Below are 20,136 nucleotides of genomic sequence, written 5' to 3' on the forward strand. Positions count from 1 at the left end.
GGAGGCACTTAGAAGACACACAAAGTAGGAGGTAGGGAATTACTCGAAAGAAGTCGATTGATCCATCTCAGAAGCTGGATTCATCAAGACTGAAGATCTCCCTTTAATTTCCTTCAGGAGTTTTAGGTTTTCTTTATGTTTGTTATCTTTATTCTTTTGAGATGTTTTATTTCATAATTATGAACTAAACAACCTAAATACCTAAGGGGAATGAAACCTAAGACGGATCTTGTTATTATTATCTGAATTATATGATAAATATTTGACTTGTTCTTAATTATGTATTCTTAATTCTTATTTTAATATTCCAGGATATTGATTCAAGTTAATGCGCTTATTCAGAGGAGAAAAAGTCTCTCTCAGAGAGTAAATTTGTCATAATTAAGCGGAGTTGATTGCGCGTCTAGAGATAGGGTGACAAGATTTTGCCAGATTAGGGTGAAACCTAATAAGGGAGTCCATAGATCGAGTTAATGTAACAATAGGGTGTTAATTAGATAGAGATTTCAATTAATCAACCTAGGGCTAGACGTTATTAGTCTCGAGAGAGATAATAATATAGCTTAGGGATTTCTACGGATCAAGTCAAATGAATAAATTGTCTGATTCAGAGTCAAATAACAAGTGAAGTCTAGGTGGATTTTTCCTTGGGTATTGTCTTAATCAATCGGGTTTTCCTAAAAGCTTTTCACCAATTTTCTCTCTGTGCACCCTTAGTTTAGTTAATTAATTTAGATAAACAAATCCCTTAATTTTTAGGCTAGATAATAAAAAGAAAGTAATTACTAGTACTCTTGGTTCCTTTAGGTTCGAAAATCCAGTCTTGCTACAGTTATACTACTATTCGATAGGTACACTTGTCTTCATCGCGATAATAGTTAGTTTCAAGAATGATTAAATATAAATTTTTAAAACCTGTCGCAAATATCACGTATCAAGTTTTTGGCGCCGTTGCCGGGGAACTAATATATTAGGTACACTCGATTTTTATTACTTTAGCCATTTTACTTTATTTGCAATATAAATTTTTATTTTCTTTTCTAATTTTCTCTTTTATTCACTTCTGGTAGGTTTTTTTATAGTGTATGACTAGAAGAAACCCGTCAGGACCATTACTTTTTGATAGTGAGATCGATCGCATAGCTCGTAAAAACTGAAAAGAAATAAGGCGAAGCTTAAGATACACAGAGGAAGACCAAGAGGACGATATTCGAACCACAACTGAGGAGATGGCAAAAAATCAGGAAAATCCGCTACCTCTTACGATTGTCGCTGATCCAGTAAATCAGAATCATGCTCCACGCACTATGTATGATTATGCTAAACCGAATTTAATAGGAACCGAGTCAAGTATAGTTAGGACTAATATTGCTGCAAATAATTTTGAACTGAAACCTAACACGATTCAAATGATACAACAATTTGTTCAGTTTGATGGTTTGTAGGATGAGGATCCAAACAATCACTTGGCGAATTTTTCGGAGTTTTGCGACACATTTATAATCAATGGCGTTTCTGATGATGCCATACGCTTTCGGTTGTTTCCCTTTTCACTAAGGAATAAGGCTAAATAGTGGTTGAACTCGTTACCACGGGGTCAATCACTACTTGGGAACAAATGACCGAAAAGTTTTTACTAAAATATTTTTCACAGGCTAAAATGGCTAAATTAAGAAATGATATCTCTTCTTTTGTGCAGATGGATCTAGAAACACTCTACGATGCATGGGAGATATACAAAGATCTGTTAAGAAGGTGCCCTCACCATGGGTTACCACTCTGGCTACAGGTTCAAACTTTTCACAGTGGGCTAAATCCTTCGACTAGACAGATGGTTGACGCAGTCACTGGTGGGACTATCAATAATAAGGCACCTGAGGATGCTTATGAATTTATAGAAGAGATGTCACTGAATAATTATCAGTGGAAAGTCATGAGGACAAAGCCAACGAAAGCAGCTGGCATTTTTAATGTCGACTCGGCCACCATGCTCTCTATTCAGGTAGAACTTTTGAATAGAAAAATTGACGGTTTCCTTGGTTCTTCACAGGTTCACCCAGTAATGCAATGCTATGCAAGTGAAGGAGGAACGAGCAATTCAGAGTACCCACCTTATGGCCACAACATGGAAAACGAGCAATTAAATTCTATGGGTAATAATCCTAGACCTTAAAATAATCCTTACAGTAACACTTACAATGCAGGATGGAGGAACCACCCAAATTTCTCATGGGGAGGCCAAGGGAATCAGATACCACCGCCACCTCTAGGCTTCCAACAACCACTTTACCAATAAGAGAAAAAGCCAAACCTTGACGAGATGCTAACAAAATTCATCTCGGTGTCAAAAACTCATTTTCAGAATATCGAGATAGCACTTAAAAATCAACAAGCATCGATCCAAGGGCTCCAAACTCATATAGGCCAGCTCGCTAAATTGATATTTGAATGACCACAACGTAGCCTACCGAGTAACACTGAATCTAACCCAAGAGAGTAACTCAATGCGATTACCATTCAAGATGAGGAAGGGTTAGTTGCACCTGAACCAGAACCGAGGCAAGAAACTGTGGTAAGTAAAGGTAAAGGTGAGGTGGACCACAATGACCAAAAATAGGTAAGTAAAGAGTACAAACCACATGTACCATACCCCAATGCGACAAGGAAACACCACTCAGACGAACAATTTAGTAAATTCCTTAAACTTTTAAAGAAATTACATATTAACTTACCGTTTATTGAGGCTCTTTCGCAGATGCCGAACGTAGTCAAATTTTTAAAAGAGCTTTTAGCAAATAAGCAGAAGTTAGATGAGGCATCGCATGTAGAGTTAAATGCAGTTTGCTCAGCCATTCTACAGAACAAGCTAGCCAACAAATTGAAAGATACAGGGAGTTTTACGGTTTCTTGTTTAATTGGTAGCTTAAATGTTAAAAATGCTTTGGCTGATTTAAGGGCTAGTATCAATGTCATGCCTTACAAAATGTTTAAGCAACTAGGTCTTGGGAAACCCAAACAAACTAGGATGAGCATTCAATTAGCAGATAAAATAATCAGATTTCCTAGGGGTATTATTGAAGATGTACTCGTTAAAATTGATAAATTTATATTCACAGTTGATTTCGTTGTTCTAGACATAGAGGAGGATAGTAGCGTGCCTTTAATTTTGAGGGAGGCCCTTTTTAGCAACTGCTAGAACGATAATTGATGTTGGTACAGGTGAACTCACACTTCGTGTGGGTGATGAAACAATCACTCTTGAAGCTCGTAATTCGAGTAACATCTCAAAATCGAGGGTGATTGCATAAATCATACTACTAGTACTGATCATGTGGTAAAACCCTCTGTGTTAAAAACAGGTTCGAAGAGTGCACATGAGCCTTGTTCAAGCAACAACAAAGGACCTATCTATGAAGAACGAATGCTAGGAGTTGAGGAACTAGATGAATGGTGGACACATAAACCAAAACCACGCCTTAACGAGCTCAATATTCCACCAAATCAACTTAAGGTTGGAGACAAAGTACTACTGGATACAAAAGATCCTTGTATTGCCACTTCTGAATCTAATGGAGAAATTCCTCTCACGGTACTCAATATTTTTCTATACGGTACAGTCGAGATAATTCATCCTAAATTCGATACCTTTAAGGTAAATAGTACTGGTCTAAAACCTTATTTTGATAAAATTGATAGCAGGGATAAGGAGTGTAAACTCCTCGAACCACCATGACTATACGAAATTAAGGTAAGTCGAGCTTAGACTATAAATAAGCACTTCTCGGGAGGCAACCCGAGCACTAACAGCATTGATCTCTTTAAAATTTTTGTTTTTAACATTTAATCACTAACTGAGTACTTGGCCATAGGTTTTCTAATCCACACGACTAGGCACACGGGCATGCCTTAGGCCGTGCTCACACCACGGGCGTAGACACAGTCGTGCGATACGGTCGTGTGAAAATAGGGCAACAGCCGTGAAAATAAGGCAAAATTTTTCCCTAACACGAGATGCGATAAGTTGCCATGACCGTGAGACGTAGCCGTGGGTGAACCTGTCAAAACAACACAGGCATGCGACACGCCCGTGTCTTGAAGTCGTGGTTGAAACTGAGAATTTAACACAGGCATGAGACACACTAGTGCCCACCACCATACTCAAGACTGATAAACCAACACGGGCATGCACCTATACACACGGGCGTGGGAGAAGCAAACAAAGTAGAACACGGCTATACGACATGGCCGTGTGCATTGATATGCCCAAAGAACACGGATGTGAGACAAATTTTAGACGCACCCAAATTTGAAATCGCGAAACACACGGGCTAAAATAAGGGCACACGGGCGTGCCCCACGGCCATGTGCCTCAAAATCTATATAAACCCCTCACTATTCATCATCCCCTTCCCCAAAATCCCTAACCTAGCAGCCACAACTCTTACCCACGCCCTCCTTACCACGCCTGTATGCCAAACACAGTATCACCATTGACGTCCCAAGCCCCTCCCTCTACCAAGCCATTGCGTTTGTTCATTCTTTCCTCTTCATTTTGTTTACTAATTTGATTTTGCTTGTGTTATTTTGACTGTAATCTTCATAGTTCTAATAATAGCCATGCTTATGCTCTTTGTTTCTTGCTATTCTAGTTGATAGATTATGGTACATTCATTCTTGTGTTGCCATGGACTTCAATCTATTTCCCATATTATCATTCCCATATGCATTCATTTACTAGGCATTATTCTCGTTTTCCTATTCGTAGTAATGACTTAAAATATCTGATTAGGCTATCTGTCAGCATAATTGTTTTTAGTACATGACTCCTATGAAGTATCTCTATTTAGTTCTAACATGCATTGCATATTTTTTTTCCATGCAATTGTTGGGGAGTAATTTTATTTTTTATTATTGTTTATTTCGTCTTGCCATTGCAGATATCATGTCAAACTGTGGTAAGAAAACTGTAGTCCCCGCTTCAAAGAAGAGGAAAGGAACAACGTCATTCTCGGGTCCTACCGCGGAGATCAGGCACCCCTTTATTTAGTTTCCCTTAGGACCCCAAGAAGAATTCTTTTAAATAATTTGGGCCCGACCCTTACGTGTGGGCCTTTGCATTGACTTGGCCACACTTGAACAAGTCCAACTAGCTAACACGATCAGAGCCCTTCTGTCGACTAATCCATAGGAGCTCTTTTTTGGGATCATCGAGCCGACGTACCTTGAGCTCGCACTGGAACTCTGTTTGACCTTTCACTTCCAAACCATTATGACAGAGTTTGATGATCCAGGAACGGTCCAGTTCTACCTCGGTGGTTTGGAAAGCTATTTGAGCGTACCTGAGTTTGGAATCGCACTGGGACTAAACACGGAGGAGTTCATGGACGACAACGAACTCGACGCCCTCCATCGCTATATCGACTATTCTCCTACGAAGTGTTGGAGTGCTTTAGTCCCTGACTCGGCCACCTATGATCCTAGTCACTCTAAGGCATCAACCCTTGCCCCATCCCTGCCATACCTACACGCCATCTTAGCCCACACTCTACTAGGACGGCGAGTGAGCACCAGCGTCGTCAACACTTACGACGCCTATTTCTTGTGGAGCATGGCGAACAGGCATGTCTTTGACCTGGCCTATTTCATTGCCCTCGCCATTCACTATCAAACGGAGCAGCATAAGAGAGGAGTCATCTCCATTGGCCCCTATGTGACTAGACTGGCACGGTACTTCGGGCTCCTCAACGCAGCAGTACAATCATCCTCCCTGACCCTCATCAGCCAAATGTCCCCACAAGGCATCTCGAGTATGCTACATATGAGGATGATCAAAAAACGACGTGGAACCTACCCTTCTCAGTACCGCCTCATCCAGTCCGCTGAGGAGGAGGACCTAGAGGACATTACTGATGATGTCCCTCCACGTCATGAGGACCCACCGTCTCAGCCACCACCCATCCATCGTCGAGTTCATGCAGCGACTTCATACTCTGACATCTCTGAGCGCCTTACTCAATTTTAGCAGCAGTGTTTTCAGTGCTTTGATCACATTGATGCTACTCTTCATCAGATTTGTTAGCACCTTCACATCTTATCACCACCCCACCTCGCGAACCATTCGGTGATGACGATGTTTAAGAACTTTTTATTTATTATTTTTATTTTCACTTTTATCTTTATTTATCTTCTTTAAGTACTTTTTTATTTTATTTTCTATTAATATTATTTCATTTTTAGGTTTTATAATTTTTATTAAACAATTTATAGTTTCAGCTATTTCATTACAAGAAATTATGTTTCTTTATATTTCCTAAAGAGTTCTTGATGTTATCACAATTATAAAGAGCTCCAAAGCTCATCATCACCTAGGTACTCAAAACTCCATTGGAAATGGTTCTCCACGACTGCTATGTCCAGCCCGACCACCATGATAAGCTCTTTGCTAGACACTGTGGTTGTGGAACCCAACCTCTACCACCACCGGAGTATCCTCCTCCAATCTTATCATTTCCTTGGCCGATTATTCTCCATACCTCCAATTCAAGGATTCCATTCAATATTCAAGAAGTTTCACTTCTCTCCCTCTCTCTTCTGATATTATCTATAATATCCCTAATTAGGGCCTAAACGAAATAGTGGTTTCGTGACCACAAATCCAAGATAGAAATAATTATTTTATAATTATTTTGATGTTTATGATATGATTGCATGATTGTGTAAAATTTCGTGATGAAATCCTATGCCTAAAGTGCTTAAATTGAAATTAGGGACTAAATCGAATAATTTGTAAAACTTGCATTCTAGGAGTTTTTAGTATGAAATTGCTTTGGAATATTAATGAGGAGGTCTTAAATAGAAATTTGACCAATTTCAAAGTCTATGGACAAAAATTGGACATGGATGGAATTTTTTTGAAAGTTTAGTAGGAAGGGCATTTTGGTCATTTAGTTATTAAAATGAATTAAAAACAAAATTGAAAGCCAATTTTTGTCCATCTTCTTCAGTAGGCCGAAATTTCAAGGGTTACCCATAGCTAGGGTTTGTTTCAAGCTTCCAAGCTCCATAGTAAGTGATTCCGAGCCCCATTTTTAATGTTCTTTACGTTTTTTGGAATCTCGATAGCTCGATTAAGCTTATTATAGCAATAATTCAACCTAGGGTTCATATTTGGAAAAATAATCATAGGTGAAATTTGTTTATTTTGGTGTTTTATGATAAAATATGAGGTTTTAAATTATGTTAGACAACTTGTACTACTCTGTTTTAAGTGAAAACGAGTAAAAGGGCTTAATCGGTAAAAATACCTAATAGTCATAAGTACATATTAGAGTGTGAATTTGATGTTACCATACAAGGGAGAACTGATCAGCATGTCATAAAACATAATAATAAGGGATGAAGTTTAATTCCCGAGCCTAGGGGCAAAAGTGTAATTATGCAAAAGTTTAGGGGCAAAAGTGTAATTTTTCCAAAGTTCGTATTAAAGACTGTTTTGATGAATGTATGTATTAAATAAGATTAATTTGGCATTATAGATCAAGAGAAACGAGATTCAAGTCGCGATCGAGGGAAAAATAAAGTTTACGAAGAATAGGCTCGATTGCTAATATTTTGTATCGAGGTAAGTTCATGTGTAAATGTAGTAACATAATTGTCATTTTAAGCAATTTAATGTTGTTTATATGATATGATGCTTATTATTATCATGAAATGTTAAGTTTTGTGGTTATTGTTGAATAATATGTAATTATGTGAATTACTTGATGAGTATGAACTATCACCGAGTATCGGTTCCGATATTCCGTGGAAGACGGCAAAGATGTGAGATCGAGGGAAAAGCCCATTTGAACCTTAGGAATAGATTAGAATACAAGTGACATGTCACTAGGATATTTGAGTTCCGAACTGATTGAGTTGAGTCCGAGTTCGTGAGATGTAACTAGGCATCCGAACTCGTTGAGTTGAGTCCGAGTTCACTTATGGATGCGAACGCCCGAGCTCGTTGAGTTGAGTCCGAGTTCACTTATGGGCGGGTTACATGGTAGCTTGGCTACATAAGTTCCGCAGGCTATTGAGTTTGTCTAGCTGCGGGTATGACACTTACGTTCATGAAATCCGCGTATTTGAATTATATTCTAATGTGTTCAACAGGAGAATCTTAAGTGAATGAGAAGAATTCCTAAAACGAAGGTGATATATTGGTAAGTGTGGTGAATGAGAAAATTTGACAGGTATGTGCTTAAATCCTCAAGTTGAGAACTTGGTATGATGAAATCGTAGAAAGATATTAAATGCTAACAAAACACGAATGTCTTGATGTTGTTTATGCAAATGATGTTTTATGTGGAATTGCATGATTATGTTACTTGCTATTTGCATGTAAACTTACTAAGCATTTATGCTTACCCTCTCCGTTTCATTCATTGTATTTGTTGTCAAGCCGGCCTGAGAATCGGGATAGGTCGAAGACTCGTTCACACTATCCGAAGGCCTAAATTGGTAAAATGGCTTGTGTATTTTGAATGTGGCATGTATGGCAAAATACTCACTTTGTGTAAATGATTTTGTAATATCCTTAATTAGGGCTTAATCGGAATAGTGGTTTCGTGACCACAAATTCGAGATAGAAATAATTATTTCACAATGATTTTGATGTTTATGATATGATTGCATGATTGTGTGAAAATTTCGTGATGAAATTCTATGCCTAAAATGCTTAAATTGAAAGTAGGGACTAAATCGAATAAGTTGCAAAACTTGCATTCTAGAAGTTTTTAGTATGAAATTGTTTTGGAATATTAATGAGGAGGTCTTAAATAGCAATTTGACCAATTTTAAGTTCATGGACAAAATTAGGACATGGAAGGAATTTTTGGAAAGTTTAGTAGTAAGGGTATTTTGGTCATTTAGTTATTAAAATGAATTAAAAACAAAATTAAAAGCCAATTTTTGTCCATCTTCTTCATTAGGCCGAAATTTTAAGGGTTCTCCATAGCTAGGGTTTGTTTCAAGCTTCCAAGCTCCATAGTAAGTGATTCCAATCCCCGTTTTTAATGTTCTTTACGTTTTTGGAATCCCGGATGCTCGATTAAACTTATGCTAGCAATAATTCAACCTAGGGTTTATATTTGGAAAAATACCCATAGGTGAAATTTGTGTATTTTGATGTTTTATGATAGAATATGGGGTTTTAAATTATGTTAGAAACTTGTGCTACTCGATTTTTAGTGAAAACGAGTAAAAGGGCTTAATCGGCAAAAATACCTAATAGTCACAAGTATATGTTAGAGAGAGAATTTGATGTTGCCATAGAAGGGAAAAGTGATCAGCATGTTATAAAACATAAGAATAAGGAATAAAGTTTAATTCCGAGCCTAGGGCAAAAGTGTAATTATGCAAAAGTTTAGGGGCAAAAGTGTAATTTTTTTAAAGTTCGTATTAAATGTTGTTTTGATGAATGTATGTATTAAATAAGATTAATTTGGTATTATAGATCAAGAAAAACGAGATTCAAGTCGTGATCGAGGAAAAGAAAATATTGTGGACTAAATTGCAAAATCTTTATATTTTGGTACCAAGGTAAGTTCATGTGTAAATAATGTAGCATAAATGTTATTTTTAAGTTATTAATGTTAATTATATGATATGCTGATTTTTAATCGTGAAATATTATGCTTTGTGGTTAATGTTGAGTAATATGCAAATTATGTTTACTACTTGATAAATATGAATTGCTACCGAGTATCGGTTCCGATATTCCATGGAAGATGAAAAATGTGAGATCGAGGGAAAAAGCCCATTTGAACCTTAGGAATAGATTAGGATACAAGTGACATGTCACTAGGATGGTTGAGCATCCGAACTCGTTGAGTTGAGTCCAAGTTCACTTATGGATGCGAATGTCTGAACTCGTTGAGTTGAGTCCGAGTTCGTGAAATGTAACTAGGCATCCGAACTCGTTGAGTTGAGTCCGAGTTCACTTATGGGCGGGTTACATGGTAGCTTGATTACATATGAGGCAATTATGTGCAAATTATCCGTGTGTCCGAGTTGTATTCCGATGTGTTCAACGGGTGAAATTTCTAGTGAAATGGAAGAACACTTAAGATGCAAGCGACATTTTGGTAAGTGTTGTGAAATGGACACTTTGGACAGGTATGTTCTTAACCCTCGGGTTGAAAATAGATACAACAACAATAAGGTGGTAAGATGATGAATGATGTTTAGAAATGTGATATATGTTTTGGTGATACCATGCTAAAGTTGTTTGGTATATTTGTATTGTTATGTTACTTTTTATTTACATATGAACTTACTAAGCATTTATGCTTACTCCTTCCTTTTCATTCACTGTAGTTTTGAACAAGCCAGCTCGAGAATCGGGACGGGTCGAAGGTTCGATCACACTATCCAAAGGACTTTTATCTTGGTAAATGGCTTGTACAACTACTTAAGTATGGCATGTATAGCAATATACCTATTTTGTGTAAATAATTTTATGATATGGCCATGTTTGGTTGAGAAAATGTTTGATATTGATAAGTCATGGTGATGGCTAATTTAGATCATGTTTGATATCATGAAAGTTTAACAAAGTTATCTAGTTCATAAAATTCATGGAAAGATGAAACTTGCCTTAAAATGAATATTGCTGCAGCAATGACATGAGTTTGAAAATTCACAAAAATAGTATAAATAGAAATAAATGATGAGTAAGTTATGAAATTGAAGCTTAATGAGTCTATTTTCATATGGATTGAACAAAACAGGAATATAAATTATATTTTATGAGATATTTAAACTTTTACGAAACAGGGCCAGAGTGATTTCTGGATCTCCTGTTCTGACTTTAAAAATTCATAATAAATTTTACTAAAATAATTAGAAGTTTTTATTTATATTTACAGATTCCTTATTGAGTCTAGTTTTAATAGAAACAAACCTCATAGTCATTGAAATTTTGTATAGAGATATATCTGATTCGTAATACACAGAGGTCAGAGCAGTCAAACCCTGAAACAGGGGATATTTTAATTAATAAACTGTACTAATTTGCCCAATAAAAAATTCTAGAAAAAAATCAGTAAATAGATATATGAGTCTAGATTCAGGTAAAATTTATGGATCTTGATTTCGAGTTTCCTAACTCGAGATATGATTTTTCTTGTAACTGTGACGCGAGTAGCTAGAAAGCTATGAATGTAGAAACAAATGATTTGAAGTTCTTAAACTGATAAATTATGTTCGGTAACCCCTCAAGCTCGACTCCGGTGATGGTCTCGGGCGTGGGGGCATTACATTTAGTGGTATCAGAGCAGGTTTAGTCAATTCTCGGACTACGTGTTTTATGTACGGATTTTGCTATACATGCCATATGTATGAATTGTGATAGTGTGACAACTTCTGACCTTTTTAAATGATTTTTATATAGTAAATGGATCCCGATCCAGCTGTGGCGATGAAGTAGAGAGTAATGCGCCACTCCATTTGAAGGGGTAGCGCCGATGAAAACCCACCTCCTCTTGTTGGTCGGGGAGGAGGAGAAAGGATCGAAAGCCTTTCTCCAAATGATGAGTGCATGGTACACCGAGTTCGTTCAGACGAACCCAAATGTACGACCTCCCCACCTCCCCAATTCCTCAACCTATGCCTCCAATGCCTCAAGGAGTGGATATGATAAAATTTCATAGAACCCCGTTGATAGAATTAAGTAAACAAGGGGTGAAGAATTTAGAGCAAATATTGATGATGATGCAGAGAAAGCGAGTTCTAGCTTGAAAATTCTATCCGGTATTTGATGAATTATCTTGTACACCAAGAATGTTTGAAATGTGCTACATCTTTGTTGAGAGATTCAGCCTATAATTGGTGGAAGACTTTGATTTGGTGGTACCGAAAGAGAGGGTAACTCGGGAATTCTTTCAAGAAAAGTTTCGAAGAAATATATTAGTGAAAGATTTATTGATCGAAATGTAAAGAGTTTCTTGAGTGAAGCAAGGTAATATGACAGATCTCGAATATGAAAGAGATTTTGTTCGATTGAGTAAGTATGCGGGGAATATGTTCCTCTGAAGCCAAGATGTGCCGACGATTTGAAGACGGGCTCAACGAAGACATTAAAGTATTTGTCGGGATCCTTGAACTGAAAGAAATGGTAGTCCTAGTTGATCGAGCTTGTAAGGCTGAAGAACTACTTAAAGAGAAGAGGAAGGTAGAGGCTGACACACGAAATTGGAAGAAAAGGCCAATGAGTGAGTAAGGCACCTTCACAGCAACCCGGAAAGTCAAGAAATATGAATCCTCGTTCCCAAGTTTCAGCTGGGCAATCATATGAAAATTTTAAGAAGCAGAATGTGGGTCCTAAATCTCGAATACTTACTGCACCACGGTGTAGGGAACTCGAGATTTGTTAAACCCGAAAGTGCCGCCGTGTGGTAGAAATCATTTTGGTCCGTCAGAGCAAATGAATGTTTTCGATGTGGTTCTCCTGATCATTTTATTAGAGACGCCCGAGAGAGTCGAGAAAGAAAAATTTCAGAGTGTAAAAGCTAGTGGTGCAAACTCGAGGGGAAGGTATCCGAGAAAAGCTGGAAGTGAAACAAGCAGTAAGAATGTAGCCAGAGATGCAGCAGTTAGATCTGAGGGAATATCTCCGGCTAGAACTTATGCTATTAAAGCGCGTGAAGATGCTTCCTCACCCGATGTGATTACCGGTACATTTTCTCTTTATGATATTAATGCTATTTCTTTGATTGATCCTGGTTCTACTCATTCATACGTATGCATTAAACTGGTGTCTAGTATGAATATACCTGTTGAGAACACAGAATTTATGATTAGAGTGTCGAACCCATTAGGCAAATGCGTGATAGTTGATAAAGTAAGCAAGAAATGCCCTTTAATGATTCGGGGTCATTACTTTCCGGCCGACTTGATGTTGTTGCCGTTTGATGAATTTGATGTTATTTTCTGTATGGATTGGTTGACATTGCATGATGCTATAATAAATTGCAAAGAAAAGGTTATAGAATTAAAGTGTGAAAGTGGTGAAATTTCGGGTTGAGCCGCACAAATCGAGGCATTATCTAGTATGATTTCTTCGATGTCAGCTCAGAGATATTTGAGAAAGGGTTATGAAGCTTATTTTGTATATGCAATTAATACAAAAGAAGTTGAAAAGAAAGTTGAATCAGTGCCGGTTGTGTGTGAATTTGCGGACGTATTTTCATAAGAATTGCCGGGTTTGCCTCCAGTCAGGGAAGTAGAATTTGGTATTGATTTAATACTAGGAACAGCTCCGATCTCGATTGCTCCATATAGAATGGCACCAACAGAGTTGAAAGAATGAAAGTCGCAGTTGCAAGAGTTGACTGATAAAGGCTTTGTGAGACCGAGTTTTTCACCTTGGGGTGCTCCCGTGTTATTTGTGAAAAAGAAGGATGGTTCTATGAGATTATGTGTTGATTATCGGCGGTTAAACAAGGTGACAATCAAAACAAGTATCCGCTGTTGAGAATTGATGATTTGTTTGATCACTAAAAGGAGCGACATGGTTTTCAAAGATTGACTTGAGATCCGGGTATTATCACCGCGAGTAAAAGAGTCGATGTGCCTAAAACGCTTTTAGAACAAGGTACGGTCATTATGAATTTTAGTTATCCCATTCGGGTTGACAAATGCTCTCTTTGTGTTTATGGATTTAATGAATCGCATATTTCACCCATACTTGGACAGATTTGTTGTGGTGTTTATAGATGATATTTTAATTTATTCAAAAGATGAGACAGAGCATGTTGAGCATTTGAGGATAGTTTTGCAAACTTTGAGAGATAAGCGCAGATGCTAAGTTTAGTAAAAGTGAATTTTGGCTCCGGAAGTTGGATTTTGGGTCATATTGTTTCGGTGATGGTATACGGGTTCATCCTAGTAAAATTTCAGCCATTGTTGATTGGAAACCACCAAAAACGAATCGAAGTTAGAAGTTTCTTGGGGCTAGCTGGGTATTATCGGCGGTTTGTAAATGGATTTTCTATAATTGCTGCTCCTATGACTAGACTACTCCGAAAGGATGTTAAATTTGAATGGACGGATGAATGTCAACAGAGTTTCGAAGAATTGAAAAAGTTATTAATCAAGCACCGGTGTTGATACAACCCGAATCGGTAAAGAATTTGTGGTGTATAGTGATGCTTCTCTAAATGGTTTGGGGTGTGTACTCATGCAAGAAGGAAAAGTGGTGACTTATGCTTGAGACGTTAAAACCTCATGAGAAGAATTATCCTACTCAAGATTTGGAATTGGTCATGGTGGTATTTGCTTTGAAGATTTGGCGACATTATTTGTATGGTGAAAAGTGCCGAGTATATACCGATCAAAAAGTCTTAAATACTTGATGTCACAAAAGACTTGAATTTGAGACAATGAAGATGGTTGGAGTTATTGAAAGATTACGAGCTTGTTATCGATTATCATCCGAAAAGCGAATGTGGTTGCCGATGCTTTAAGCGAAAGTTGTTGTTTGCTTTGAGAGTTATGAACACTCGTTGAAGATTTCAGATGACGGTTCGATTCTAGCGAGTTAAGAGCAAGACCGATGTTTTTACAAGAGATTTCAAGCTCAAAAAATGATCAAGATTTGCTAGCCAAAAGAAAACAGTGTGAAGTCGACACGGATCGATTTCGAATCGGTTCGATGGTTGTTTGATGTTTAAAATCAGATTTGTGTCTTGAAAAATGATGAGTTGATTCAAAAGATTTTGCATGAAGCACATAATGGTTGTTTAGCGGTTCATCCGGCAAGACAAAGATGTATAATGACTTGAAGAAAATGTAATTGGTGGAGTGGAAGGAAAAGAGATATTTTCGAGTTTGTATCAAAGTGCTTAGTTTGTCAACAAGTGAAAGTTGAACACCAAGTACCTTCGGGATTATTCCACCTATTATGGTTCCCGAATGGAAATGGGATCGGATTACTATGGATTTTATATCGGGGTTGCCGTTAACTCGTGGAAGAAAAATGCCATCCGGGCAATAGTTGATGATCGACTAAATCGGCTCATTTTATTCCTAAGCGTCTGATTATTCTCTTAATAAGTTGGCTGAATTGTATATCCGAAAGATTGTTAGACTTCATGGGATACCTTTGTCAATCATTTCGGATAGAGATCCGAGGTTTACCTCACGGTTTTGGCAAAAGTTGCAAGAAGCATTAGGTACAAAGTTAAATTTCAGACCGCTTTCATCCATAAACCGATGGACAATCGAGAGAGTAATTCGATTCTTGAAGACATGCTCGGATGTTGTGTATTGGAATTTCAAGGTAATTGGGAAAAGTATTTACCGTTGGTAGAATTTGCTTATAATAATAGTTATCGACAAGTTTGAAGATGGCACCTTATGAAGCATTATATGGTCGTAAATGTCAGACACCATTGTATTGGACCGAACTCAAGGAAAATTAGATTTATGGAGTTGATTTAATAAAAGAAACCAAGAAAAGGTGAAAGTGATTCGAGATTGTTTGAAAGTCGCCTTGATAGACAAAAATCTTATGCGGATTTGAAACGAAAGGAAATGGAGTTTCAAGTTGGTGATACGGTATTTTTGAAAGTGTCTCCATGGAAGAAAGTCCTTAGATTTGGACAAAAGGACAAGTTAAGTCCGAGTTTTATTGGACCGTATGAAATAATTGAAAAAGTTGGACCGGTAGCATATCGGCTAGCGTTACCACCCGAATTAGAAAAGATTCATGATGTGTTTCACGTATCTATGTTACGTCGGTATCGTTCGGATCCTTCACATATAATTTCACCGATGAAATTGAACTGCGACGGATATGACTTATGAAGAAGAACCGATTAAGATTTTAGCTCGAGAAGTCAAACAACTAAGAAATAAAAGTGTTGCACTTGTAAAAGTGTTGTGGCAAAAGCATGGGGTAAAAGAGACTACATGGGAACCTGAAGAAACTATGAGAAACCAATACCCACACTGTTATCGGTAAGATTTTCGAGGACGAAAATCCTTAAAAGGGGGGGAGAGTTGTAATATCCTGAATTAGGGCTTAGTCAGAATAGTGGTTTTGTGACCACAAATCTGAGATAGAAATAATTATTTTACAATGATTTTGATGTTTATGATATGATTGCATGATTGTGTGAAAATTTCGTGATGAAATTCTATGCCTAAAGTGCTTAAATTGAAAGTAGGGACTAAATCGAATAAGTTGCAAAACTTGCATTCTAGAAGTTTTTAGTATGAAATTGTTTTGGAATATTAATGAGGAGGTCTTAAATATAAATTTGACCAATTTTAAGTTCATGGACAAAATTAGGACATGGAAGGAATTTTTGGAAAGTTTAGTAGTAAGGGTATTTTGGTCATTTAGTTATTAAAATGAATTAAAAACAAAATTAAAAGCCAATTTTTGTCCATCTTCTTCATTAGGCCGAACTTTCAAGGGTTCTCCATAGCTAGGGTTTTTTTCAAGCTTTCAAGCTCCATAGTAAGTGATTCCAAGCCCCGTTTTTAATGTTCTTTACGTTTTTGGAATCCCGAAAGCTCGATTAAGCTTATGCTAGCAATAATTCAACCTAGGGTTTATATTTGGAAAAATACCCATAGGTGAAATTTGTGTATTTTGATGTTTTATGATAGAATATGAGGTTTTAAATTATGTTAGACAACTTGTGCTACTCGGTTTTTAGTGAAAACGAGTAAAAGGGCTTAATCAAGCAAAAATACCTAATAGTCACAAGTATATGTTAGAGAGAATTTGATGTTGCCATAGAAGGGAAAAGTGATCAGCATGTTATAAAACATAAGAATAAGGAATAAAGTTTAATTCCCGAGCCTAGGGGCAAAAGTGTAATTATGCAAAAGTTTAGGGGCAAAAGTGTAATTTTTTAAAGTTCGTATTAAATGCTATTTTGATGAATGTATGTATTAAATAAGATTAATTTGGTATTATAGATCAAGAAAAACGAGATTCAAGTCGTGATCGAGGTAAAGAAAAGATTGTGGACTAAATTGCAAAATCTTTATATTTTGGTACCAAGGTAAGTTCATGTGTAAATAATGTAGCATAAATGTTATTTTTAAGTTATTAATGTTAATTATATGATATGCTGATTTTTAATCGTGAAATATTATGCTTTGTGGTTAATGTTGAGTAATATGCAAATTATGTTTACTACTTGATAAATATGAATTGCTACCGAGAGTATGATTCCGATATTCCATGGAAGACGGCAAATGTGAGATCGAGGGAAAAGCCCGTTTGAACCTTAGGAATAGATTAGGATACAAGTGACATGTCACTAGGATGGTTGAGCATCCAAACTCGTTGAGTTGAGTCCGAGTTCACTTATGGATGCGAATGTCCGAACTCGTTGAGTTGAGTCCGAGTTTGTGAAATGTAACTAGGCATCCGAACTCGTTGAGTTGAGTCCAAGTTCACTTATGGATGCGAACGCCCGAGCTCGTTGAGTTGAGTCCGAGTTCACTTATGGGCGGGTTACATGGTAGCTTGATTACATATGAGGCACTTATGTTCAAATTATCCGTGTATCTGAGTTGTATTCCGATGTGTTCAACGGGTGAAATTTCTAGTGAAATGGAAGAACACTTAAGATGCAAGCGACGTTTTGGTAAGTGTTGTGAAATGGACACTTTGGACAGGTATGTTCTTAACCCTCGGGTTGAAAATAGATACAACAACAATAAGGTGGTAAGATGATGAATGATGTTTAGAAATGTAATATATGTTTTGGTGATACCATGCTAAAGTTGTTTGGTATATTTGTATTGTTATGTTACTTGTTATTTACATATGAACTTACTAAGCATTTATGCTTACTCCTTCCTTTTCATTCACTGTAGTTTTGAACAAGCCAGCTCGAGAATCGGGACGGGTCGAAGGTTCGATCACACTAGCCAAAGGACTTTTATCTTGGTAAATGGCTTGTACAACTACTTAAGTATGGCATGTATAGCAATATACCTATTTTGTGTAAATAATTTTATAATATGGCCATGTTTGGTTGAGAAAATGTTTGATATTGATAAGTCATGGTGATGGCTAATTTAGATCATGTTTGATATCATGGAAGTTTAACAGGTTATCTAGTTCATAAAAATTCATGGAAAGATGAAACTTGCCTTAAAACAGAATATTGCTGCAACAATGACATGAATTTGAAAATTCACTAAAAATAGTATAAATAGAAATAAATGATGAGTAAGTTATGAAATTGAAGCTTAATGAGTCTATTTTCATATGGATTGAACAAAATAGGAATATAAATTATATTTTATGAGATATTTGAACTTTTGCGAATCAGGGCCAGAGTTATTTCTGGATCCCCTGTTCTGACTTTAAAAATTCATAATAAATTTTACTAAAATAATTAGAAGTTGTTATTTATATTTACAGATTCCTTATTGAGTCTAGTTTTAATAGAAACAAACCTCATAGTCATTGAAATTTTGTATAGAGATATATCTGATTCGTAATACACAGAGGTCAGAGCAGTCGAACCCTGAAACAGGGGATACTTTAATTAATAAACTGTACTAATTTTCCCAATAAAAAATTCTAGAAAAAAATTAGTAAATAGATATATGAATCTAGATTTAGGGAAAATTTACGGATCTTGATTTCCAGTTTCGTAACTTGAGATATGAGTTTTCTTGTAACTGTGACGCGAGTAGCTAGAAAGCTGTGAATGTAGAAACAAATGATTTGAAGTTCTTAAATTGATAAATTATGTTCGGTAACCCCTCAAGCTCGACTCCGGTGATGGTCTCGGGCGTGGGGGCATTATAGATTTTATGACATAGTTATGGTTTGGTAAGAAAAGGGTTTTTGAATGATTAGCCATTGGAATGGCCAATCTAAATCATATTTGATGTCATGTATGTTTAAAATGCTATTTAGTCCATGGAAATCTATAGTAAAGTGAAATTTGTTATAAAATAGAATATTGCTGTAGCAATGATGTGAATTTGAAAAATCACTAAAAATGGTAGAAATTGAATTTAATGATGAATAAGTTAAAGAATCGAATCTTAATGAGTCTATTTTCATATGGATTGAACAAAACAGGTATATGAATTATATTTTATGAGATATTTGAATTTTTGTGAAACAAGGCCAGAGTGATTTCTGGATCCCCTATTCTGACTTTAAGAATTCACCATAAATTATAAAAAAAATAATTAGAAGTCATTCTTTATATTTATAGATTCCTTATTTAGTCTAGTTTTAATAGAAACAAACGGCATAGTCATTGAAATTATTTACAGAGAGAAATCTGATTCATAATACACAGAGGTCAAAGAAGTCAAACCCTAAAACAGGGGAGACTTTAACTAATAAACTGTACTAATTGGCTTGACAAAAAATTCTAGAAACAAATTAGTAAATATATATATATGAGTCTAGTTTTAGGAAAAATTTATGGAATTGGATTTTGAGTTTTGGAACTTGAGATATGAATTTTTAAACGACTATAACGCAGATTGCCAGCTTGTCTGGAAGTTTTAAAAATAAATTGTTTAAGCTGTATAAGTAATGAATTAAGTCCGTTAACACCTCGTATTCGACTCCGGCGATGGTCTCGGGTATGGGGCATTATATTTGGTGGTATCAAAGCAGGTTTAGTCAGTTCTCAGACTAATGTGTTGTATGTACGGGTTTTGCTATACATGCCATATATATATTGTGATAGTATGACGACTTCTAACCTTTTAAATGATTTTTTTTATAGTAAATGGATCCCGATCTAGTTGCGGCTGATGATGTAGAGAGTAATGCACCAGCTCCGGCTGAAGGGGCGATGCCAACTGAAAATCCACCTCCTACTATTGGTCAAGGAGGAGGAGAAAGGGCTCGGGAAGCCTTTCTCCAGATGATGAATGCCTGGTATACTGAGTTCGTTCATACGAACCCGAATGCACAACCTCCCCCACCTCCCCCGATTCCTCAACCTGTACCCCCAATGTCTCAAGGTGTAGATCTGATAAAATTTCACAGAACTCCAGTTGACAGAATCCGTAAGCAAGGGGCCGAAGAATTCAGGGCAAATATTGATGATGATGCCGAGAAAACAGAGTTTTGGCTTGAGAATTCTATTC

The 20,136-nt window shown here is 36.7% G+C and overlaps 1 non-coding gene across 1 annotated transcript; it reads right to left on the reverse strand.

Moving 5' to 3' along the window:
* Window positions 1–1,666: 1,666 nt before the first annotated feature.
* Window positions 1,667–1,773, reverse strand: LOC128281959 (small nucleolar RNA R71). Its single transcript, XR_008272253.1, has one exon. It is a non-coding gene; the product is annotated as a small nucleolar RNA R71 (small nucleolar RNA).
* Between the last annotated feature and the right edge of the window lie 18,363 nt (window positions 1,774–20,136).

Source organism: Gossypium arboreum, chromosome 1 (genome assembly GCF_025698485.1).
Source record: "Gossypium arboreum isolate Shixiya-1 chromosome 1, ASM2569848v2, whole genome shotgun sequence".
In the NCBI taxonomy this organism is placed as follows: Eukaryota; Viridiplantae; Streptophyta; class Magnoliopsida; order Malvales; family Malvaceae; genus Gossypium; species Gossypium arboreum.